The 10,332-nt window shown below is 41.3% G+C and overlaps 1 long non-coding RNA gene across 1 annotated transcript; it reads left to right on the top strand.

Moving 5' to 3' along the window:
• The first annotated feature begins 8,359 nt into the window (after positions 1–8,359).
• On the top strand, positions 8,360–9,777 carry LOC308189952. The gene is made up of 3 exons (XR_013946746.1): positions 8,360–8,515; positions 8,614–8,697; positions 9,076–9,777. It is a non-coding gene; the product is annotated as an uncharacterized lncRNA (long non-coding RNA).
• Positions 9,778–10,332: the final 555 nt, after the last annotated feature.

The raw sequence follows: 10,332 nt of genomic DNA, 5'->3' as shown, positions 1-10,332 counted from the left end.
GGTAGTCTGGGGAGGACCAAATCTGAGAAAACAGAAACAAGAGAGGATAACAGGGGCTGGTCGCCGTGTTTGTTTGGCTATGCCATGTACCTGGCCAGTGTAACCTGACCCAACTGCTCATTAAACTGCATTTGTAGCTATTTTATTGATTGAGGGACTATCCATTCTGTGCACGTGTGTGTACGGGGGTCTCAGTGCCTATGGACAGTCTGTGAGTGTGTCGTATGTGTTGGTGGGAGGAGAGGGGTCTGTACCAGCAGATTGAGTGTCTGAGCCCAGCTGCTGGAGGGATCCACATCATTCGTACTGAAAAGTATTTTCCTGACAATAAATATGTGTGTGTATACACACACGTGTGTATATGTATGCGTGTGTCCCTGTCATTTGGTTGTAATTTTAAGATGGGAAGAGGGGAGAAAACTGCAAGTTATGGGGATATGGGAAAGCCAATCAGCCATCTGTTGTCACCCAAAGACCTCTGTACACAGCTGAGGTATTTTTTATCCGAAAAGGTGGCATCAAAGGGCAAAGACAGTAATTTGTTTTGGGAAGGTCAAACACAGGCATGTGTGGTCCTTCAGAAAGCTAAAAAAAGTCTCATTCTGCAGCAACAAGAGCCAATCTTTTATATGGCTTATAAAGCTTTCCAAGCACTATTTTCTAGCAACACAAGCAACACAATCAACGAAAATGCTTGGAGAGGAAAAACTTTTGTCAGCAAGTTTTCTCTAAGATCAAACCTTTAAGAAGCAAGCAAACTCAACATTTTTACATTTTCAGGCTTGCTCTTCATGTGCAGGGCAGGGAGTATGTTGAAAACGAAACAAACATACCTTTATTTTTCTCCAAAGGAAAATGGAAATCCAAATTGTGAACATTCTTGCTTCTTTCATGTATCTAGATATCAGGTTGAAACCCAAGACTAACTATTTTCTTGAAGCTGGGAAACCCGTATATATCAGTATATTTTGCAAACATTTTTTTTTTTTTTTTTTTTTTTTTTACATATTCTTTGCACAAAACCACTGATGACAGTCTCTGTGATAGATAAATTGAATCCCACTCATTTTGATTACAGCTTTCCATTTCTCTTTTGGAATGGCTGCCCCAGTGCATTCACATGAGTGCACTAAAGGGCTGGACAAGATAAACAGATAAGGAAAAAAATAACAAAGCACCTGAAATGGTGCCTGTAAAATGGAGAAGTGAGTGAAGAAGGGTCGTTCCCCATCACTCTCTCTGCTGCTGTGGAGGCTGACTTGAAGCAGTTCTGGAAGAAAAGGACCAGGTCATTTCCTGCCAGCTGTGTGCTACATGGAAATCTCGTGTTTACTAAATAAAGCCCTAAATTTACATCTTCTTCAGGACTTCTGTGTGTCATTACAGTCTATACAGTACATGCAGCATAGCTTTTATAACACAAGGTCTTTTGAAAATGAGAATGAGACTTGTTATGAAACTGATTCAGATGAACTGGTTTCTGTTAAAAAACAATAAAAATCTCCCTAGAATAGGTTGTCCTGAGGTCACACACTCAATCCGAGGACTGAACTGTTAGGAGATAATTGATTGGTAATAAACTGAGGAGAGCAGATGGACAGCACAGGTCTGTGGGGCCTGTGCTGTTCTGGAGCACCTCATGCTGCTACTCATTGCAAAAGCTGCACAGAAGCTCTCAGCATTGCTGTGCTGGGAAAATGCCTCCATTTTTGAGTTATGATAAGGCTGGGTTTCTCTTCTGGCCTAGTTCAGGTCCTCAGGAATATCCCCATGGCATAGTACAGACACCAGTAGGAACACCCAGTGTAGTTGCAACCAGCCGTACCAAATTATCTCCTGGTAATAAACTGGTGGAACTGTAACAAGCCAGGTGGACCTGGAAAATCAGTTCTTGTATTAGCATTAAGGTAATGGGACATCTTTGAACTTTAGGGTTATTATTAAAGTTTTAACGGTTCCCTCCTGCTTCATCATCACTCAAATGAATTACTGATTAATTTTACAAATCCTGCTTTTTACTTTGCAATATTAATATTACCCATCACATACCCTTGGCAGATTCTTGCAGAGCTCTGTTGAAATTCATCTTGTATTACACGAGTAGCAAAGCAGTGAATCAAGGTCTAACAAAGTTCCTGCACTGCCTTTCTTGCTTCTTCCTAGCATTTATGGCCACCCAGCATGGAAAAGCAGCCTCCACTCAAGTGGAATGGAGTTTTAGACTGTGTGAATGACAAGCTTAAATATCTAATAAAAGTCTTTTTTTTTTTTTTTAAACAGGCAAGATACTTAGTCTTTCTCACATAGACTTTTTGAAATACAATTAAGAAGTTGGGTGATACCATTCTCAGACAGGCTTGTTTTCTTAGACTATCATTTACCTACAAGCATATTTCACAGCCCGGAGATGTGAGGCATGTATATGTACCCATCGTTCCACCTACCAAGTTTATTTTAAATGTGCATAGCACAAGCAAGCTTGCAGTCCAGCTGGAGTGCCACACTCAGTGTCGCAAAGCAGACAGATCTTTAATTTCTTAAAAAAGCGATGGATGGAAAATGACCCCAACAGACTAAGAGAAATCTATCAGATCTTGGGCAAGAAAAGTTTATAATTTGTATTTAATGTACTAAACTCTTGGCAAAAAAAAAATAATCATGTGTCTTTGGGGCAAAGCCCAACTTGGGAAATGGTCAGGGACATTTCTGCTCAGCATAGGCTAAAGCCACCCTCTGAGCCTAAAGAACATTCTAGCTTCTTTGGACTTGTCCTCCAGCTCCCCTGTCAGCGTATTACCCCTATTGTTGTATGGTTGCTTCCCAAACCCCATGTCTAGTATTCCAGTCATACAGAGCCAAAACTATGGACAGAAGACACCTACACACCTAGGTGACACCTGCATTTACAGCAGCAGCTGTTGTTCATGGCAGTGTCTGAGAAGAGGGTAAATGGTAGTGTGAGGTGATTTTGATAACAATGTGAGTAGAAAAACACCTCTTTATTCTCATTTGACACTTCTCAATGCATCCTGTCTGCTTTCTGTCATTTAGGTTATACGCTTTCTGTCACAGAGGTTGTCATTTTTTTCTGGATGTAATACTGAGTCAAACACATTGCTGATGTTATAATTACAACCATATACATTTAAATGTTCTGTGAGTGTCGCTCTAGTGTGAGGGAAAGTCAGGCTAATTGCTGATTTGATATCTACAACCGATCTAATTGCTATTTGGGAAAATGAGCATATCAGCAATGATCTATTCTTTGTCATAGCTCTGTCCTGCAGACCTGCTGTTCGTTTATGGAATAGAAAGCCTTGTGCTCAAGACAGTCTATTAATCTGGGAGTCAGTATGGCTAAGAACAACAAGGAAATGGTCAGAGTAGTGCAATAAACACTGTGAAAATACAACTCTTCAGTGGGCTCTGGTGTTTTAGATCATGTGTAGTGTTAGCCTCTTAAAAGAAGATAGTACTGCCGCGGAGACTCACAAAAATTAGAAGTTTATTTCATGAATCTTTCCTCAGGGGCTTTGTCCTCACGTTAAATCAATCAGAACAGCTACAGCTGTGGCTGAGCTATAGCAAATTGCACTCGAGTTTACCTGCCAATGGTTTACTGTCAAGCTGGAAGTGCTGTCTTTTGAGACTCTGAGGGTGCTGGGCCTGGGTCCCAGGTCTACGTAAAACAGTGATAAGAAGATGAAGTGGAGAATGTGCTTTTTAAATTCTCAGAACACAAAATTATGTGAGAATGTAAAAGTGCACAGGAGATCAGGATATGAATTTGGGATTATATTGATAAATTAGAGACAAATTCTTAAATAGATGGAGGTTCTATATGCAGATAAACTGCATATAAAGCAATAAACTGCTGTATAAAAAAAATGAATGGTGGAAGCATAGGCTAAGTAACATTTTCACAGAAAGGGACCTGGGATTTATTCAGATTTACAAGCTACAGGAGTCAATATATTTAGGCTATGACCAATACAAACAAACAGCCAACAACAAAAATAACTAAAATACACCCAAAACTGCAGATTGGGGATGCAGAAGGGATGCCAGGAAACAATCACTCAATTCAGAATGGATACAGCATTTAGTTTTGGGCTCTGTATTTTGAGAAAGATGTGGAGAAAATGCAAAAGACTTCTGAAAAATGTGGCCTAGGAGAGAAAAATTATGGAGCTGTGATTCTTTATTGTAGAGAAGAAAAGGCAAGGGTATTATATGACAGCAGTCTTCAAGTAGGGAACAGACAGTTGTAGAAGAGAAGAGAAAGTGTTGTCTTTTATGTTCTCTCTGTAGACAGAATAAGGAACAGCGGGCTTTAATTTCAATGAGGGGAATTCAAATGAAAGAAAGAGTCTCTGAGGCCTTTTCTGTACTGAGAATTAATCCCACTTTCAGCAGCGGGTGGCCTGCTGATAACGTCTGCTACAGTCCCAGAGCAGAGACCTGGAAAAGCCTAATTTCCACTAGTGGCACTTACTCCTATTAATAACTGCTGATGTCAGGGCTGCATCCTAATACAGACAACTCGTTTTGGCAACCTTGGACATTTTTCTTTTCAATTTTAAGCCATTTCACATTGGGAAAATGATCTATGGAACACTCAGCTGGGCTGACAATGACCAGTGTAGCCTGATATAATTTTAAATTACCATGAACACTAAAGCAAGGATTTCTAAGAGGACAGCCAACTCAACCTCCATTGTAGTGAAGGTAATAGTGTTGTCTTCATGCCAGCAGAACATGCCCAACGTTCTCCACTGAAGTGATGGATCCAAGGCAGTGAATAGCTGGTGATGCCTGGTGGTTATGGTGGCCTCAGGCTACACTTGCTGTGCAGGCATGATGCAATCCAATATGCTATGCTGTATGTGCAGCTGACACACCACTAAGCTGTAACATACACCACCACAAATGCTTGCTTGTCATGGAGAACAAATTTTATTTATTTATTTATTTAGTGAAACCATGCTGATCTGTTTTTTGTATGCTAAACTGGAGAAAATGCTGTCTTCATTAGTTAACCATAGCTTACCTGTTCCCTTGTTAGCGTACAAGTCAACTCAGCAGGGTGTTCTGAAACTACAGAAGGGACTGTGGCTAACTAGGCGGTTTGCAGCCAGCAGAATGGTTGGATGTCAGCAGCCTGGGCAAGTCAACTCCTGCTCTAAGTCAGGTCTCAAACATTTTGCAAGTTTAGCAGTTTTTTGCTTTTCCTGCTAACAACTGTCGTATGATACTGATGGAAAAATACGTTACGGTAATCCTTCCTTGAGGCAAGTGCATTTCAGGGACAACTTGAATAGGGAGAAACAGGAAAAAGATCTCAAACATTATTTTCTATTATGATAAGGAGAATAATATCAATATGTATATATATATATATTTAAATCCACCTTACCTAATCTCTTCATTAATTTTAGGTCTATTTTAAATCCTGAACTTAATTTTAAGTTCAGCCTTACTTGGTTTAATCAATACAGATGAATAAGGCACATGATTAATGCTAAGTATTTGCTCAGGTATTACTCTGAAAGTTGCCCTGATAGCCCAAGGCCTTGACCCGTCAAAAATTGCAGCTTGTGCATTGCCATTAGTAAATCACTTGCCCACTTTGATCAGTGTATCGCAGCAACCAGTATACAGTGATTCCCAGAGACTTCACTGGGATTATTCACATACTTGAATCGGAACTGAAGAGTGTCACTGGATTCAAAGCTCTCTGGATGTTTTTTCCTCTCTTCCCCCAAATCCACCTCAGTATCATAGAAACACAGAATCACAGAATGGTTTGGGTTGGAAGGGCCCTTAAAGATCATCTAATTCCAACCCCCCCTGCCATGGGCAGGGACACCTTCCACAGGTTGCACAAAGCCCCATGCAACCTGGTTTTGAACACTTCCAGGGATGGGACATTCGTATCCTGATTGATATGTATCCTTACATATCAAAAATAATGCACCAGGGTGCCTGAGCTGAGACATGGTAGGGGTCAATACTGAGTCCAGTCCTGTTTAGTGCCTTAGCATTAATGATCTGGATGACAGGACAGAATGTACCCTCTCCAAAATGGCAGATGACACAAAACCGGGAGGGAACGGTTGATACAGCAGAGGGGTGTGCTGCCATCCAGAGGAACCTTGACAGGCTGGAGAAATGGGCTGACAGGAACCTCATGGAATACACCCAGCTGGAAAACAGCTCTGCAGGAAAGGACCTGAGGGTCCTGCTGGACACCAAGTTGAACATGAGTCAGCAGTGGGCTGCAAGGAAAGCTAACGCTATCCTGGGCTGCATTAGGCAAAGTGTTGCCAGCAGGTGAAAGGAGGCGATCCTTCCCCTCTATTCAGCATTGGTGAGGATGCACCTGGAGTGTTGTGCCCAGTTCTGGGCTCCTCAGTACCAGAGAGAGTACATGGACAGAGTGAAGAAAGACTAATTGAGGGCTGCCAAGATGATGAAAGCACTGGAGCATCTCTCACATTAGGAGAAGCTGAGAGAGCTGGGACTGCTCAGCCTGGAGAAGAGGAGGCTCAGGGGGATCTCATCCGTGTCTCTCAATCCCTGAAGGGGGCTGGTGGTACAATGAGGATGGAGCCAGGCTCTGCTCAGCGGTGCCCAGTGCCAGGACAGGAGGCCATGGGCACAGCCGGGCACCCAGGAGGCTCCCTCTGAGCACCAGGCAGCACTTCTGTGCTGGGCGGGTGACGGAGCCCTGGCACAGGCTGCCCAGAGAGGCTGTGGGGTCTCCTCCTTGGGGATCTCCAAAAGCCTCCTGGACGTGGTCCTGGGCAGCCTGCTCTGGGTGTCCCTGCTTGGGCAGGGGTGGCACCAGGTGTCCTTCAGACGTGTCTTCCTACCTCAGCCGTTCTGTGATGCTGTGATTGGTGCATAGTTTTCCTGAGAGGAACAGAGACAGGGAAGATGCCTCCCAAATTGTGTTTTCCACCCACACTCCCAACTTGACTAGACAGGTTTTTTTCAAAGGTGCATTTTCATCTCCTCAAAGCACTGTCTGCAAAGGGACCCAAGGAAATTACAGTAATACAATAGAAATTAAAATCTCGTTGCTATCACTGAGGTCATTTTATATAGCTGGCAGTATAGCAAAGCTTGTAGAGTGGTAAGGCTAATTCAGTGAGAATAAGACCTGTGTATCACAAAAATAATTGCTCTGTGTGTTCATTCTCCCCTTGCTCTCAAAGTCTATTTTTTTTTCCTTATTAATATAAATGATCAGGACAATAGCTGCAGTATGTCTGTACTGCTGTCCAGAAGTGTGGCTGTAGATCAAGCATGTGTATCAGAGAGAAATTTAATCTGTTAAATTGGATAACTCCAATCACCTAGCTGCAACAGAGCAGCCCTCAGCCTCGAAATATATATCAAAGGTCCTGGCTGCCCCTGCACTCTTTTTTCATGTATATGGCAAACTGCTGGCATACAAAGATGAAATAATTGGTGATAAACTTGGAAATCACAGGGAACAAATATGGTAATACACTAGTTGTCATTAAATTGTTCCAGGCATGAAAAGTCCCATGAAATACCACTGACCCTACAAAGCTATGAATTTCTATTTTAAAACAGCAGCTGTTCTCTGTTATTCCTCCAGCAACTTCATTACCAAATGAGACTGTGAAATGCTCAGCATTGTGTTAGGAGCATTTCGCTTCTTTTACAGATCTGAAAAGGGTGACTGGGAGAAACAATTAACATAAACATTAAATGGATGCTGTATCTTCGTAAAGAAGCTTTCTGGCACTCTATATCTCCATCTTGATGTGCCTTGTGTATCTTAAAGAAAAGATACAGAGTAGGAGGAGAATAAGTGTGATAGAAATCAGAAACAAGTTTCACAAAGGAGAGATGCATGAGACCTCTTGGGCCAGAAAGCCTTTTCCCCCTGCAGGCAGCATTTAATGACCCTTTCAAACACTGGGCTCCCCACCAGACTGATCTAGCAGCACCAGTGACTTCAGGGATGACTAAATGCAAATTGCTCAATTGATATTCAGACATTCAAGTTCCTTATTTAACCTCTTCAGGAGATAAAAGAGGTTCTGGCATTAATGTCTTTGAACAGTTGCTGTCTTCAGAATATCTTCTTAAAGTGAATAAAAGTCTCATTTGCTCCTTCCTTAGCTGTACGTCTAGAGTTCATTAGTTAATTCTAGATTATAATTCCATTTTTTTTTCTGAGGTTTTATCAGTTCCTTGCACTTAACTGAGCCCTGGATAACTGCAGCTAGTTGAATTTAAATAGTTCAGGTCATTCTGCAGAACAGCTGAGTGCAATTGAAGGTCATCCCTCGAGTGTTGTTCTTAGCCTGCAATAGGCCAGGTGTGTTATCAGGAAAATGGTGAAGAGGAGAAAATCCTTTCTATTTTCTGGGCAGTGCTGTTCATTGGCTTTTCACTTTGATAGGCAAAACTGCTGGGATGCAGGGGAGTAGTGTCTGGTCCAGAAGGAGCACAGCTTATTTCAGTCTCTGGCAGAGTACAAATGATGTTCAGTCATTCTGTGCACACAAAATGCTCACATTGCGTGTAGTACTTTGCATAAAAATTACCTATGCATTTTTTTCTGGTTTCCAGAAGACTCCAATGGTGGAACCACCCAAGCAAACAAAAAGTCCCTCAAATGGAAACCTAAATGCTGGTGATTGCATGTACTTTAAGGTAAATGGCTATAACATTATTTCCCTTTAGTGGACCTGCCTTTCTATGTCCTCACAGCTATTTCTTAGAGACAAAATGGTTGGGGGTTTGGCTGCAGACAGCAGGGCCTCAGCAGCAGCTGCTTTGAGAAGGACATCCAGCTGCTAATCAGGGACAGCAACACATCTCCTGGGGGAAGACTGCTCGTGTGGTGTGCTGTGAAGTTTCCAGTGGCTGGGCAAACCGTGAATCAGGTGGTTAAGTGGGATGCCAGCCTTTACAAGAAGGCGTGTTTTCTCCTGGACAATCCAGAAGTGTTTGAATCATGCCAGGATGCCAAAAAAACTTGGCTTTGAGTGGACTATTCTCTTTATCTGCTACTTTTGCTCCTCTTTTTAGAGTCAAATTAATCTTGAAAACACATGTGTGCTGTATTCCATAGTCGGCATTTGTTTGCTTGGGACCAGAGGATGACCTGTATTAAATCCTGAAGTCACTTCCAACCCAGCCATCTGTGACCTGTGCCATAAGACTGCCAAGACTACCTGCTTAAAACACCAGAATTTTTGCCTGTAATAAAATTCAAAGGCCAGTTCTGTTTCCATCCTCTAATCAGCTGAAAATGAGCAGTTGCTTTGCCACAGCTAGTCTGCACTTTGATTGTTTAATTGTTTAATAAGAACTTTAAGCAGATACTTTTAAACTACATCAATCTACATCTGAAATGTATATTTTTGTTGGCTGCTTCAAAACTTCCAGCTGCATTGGAATAAATCTATTGTCTTGCACTTCAATGATTTCTATTATGTAGACATTTTATAGGATGAAATAACTTTTTGTTTTCTCATTTTTTTTTTACACGGATAAGCAAATGCTTCCTTTAATAAACAACAAGGTTCACATTATATAGCTATTCTGTATGCACTGTTTATTTTGTGTGTGTAGACATAACTGTGTATTCATTATTTTTGGGACGTGTTAAGTCAGTCAAATGAGATGAAAAAACCTGTTTGGGTTTTCTTAATGGCAATATACATATATAAAGCTTATGTTAAAATCAAATCAGTATTTCTACAAAGAATAAATCAACATTTAAGAAAATTTATTCAGTAAATATTCCTCCTTCTGCTCACAGCTTGGGAATAACAAATATTTTGCCTTCAAGGTTGTTGTAGAGATTTTAACTAAAGGCTAAATAGTACTGTGGATTGTTGTGGTTTAACCGCTTATATAACACTGCAGACACAACTCTGATGCCACTGTCCACGGAACAAAACCACTGACTTTGGTAGCAAACTATTTTAATCTTATGCCAGTACAATAAAAAAAAGGGGTAATCTAAACTGCTGGCTACCTTTAAATCCTATTGAAAAGAGTTCCACACAAATTCATTTGAATTAATACTTCATAGAGTTTGGCTCCGATTTAGTATATAGAGATAGCAATCTTGAAATTGCTAGTATTTGTCACAATTGTTTTTAAATTTGAAACTACGGTAACACTCAGCGTTTTAAGCAGCCATGTAAACACCATCTGTGCAAAATATTTATAATTATTTACAAACAAACAAAATATCAGGGAAGCTTGTTTCTGGCACCAAGCTGGCACGCGGATCTAGCAGAATGTGTCCACCGGTCCCATCCATATGCTGGTTGC

Source organism: Anser brachyrhynchus (genome assembly GCF_964034855.1).
Source record: "Anser brachyrhynchus genome assembly, chromosome: 1".
In the NCBI taxonomy this organism is placed as follows: domain Eukaryota; kingdom Metazoa; phylum Chordata; class Aves; order Anseriformes; family Anatidae; genus Anser; species Anser brachyrhynchus.
Note: the sequence above shows the minus strand (reverse complement) of the source record. Positions and strands in the feature narration are given on the sequence as shown.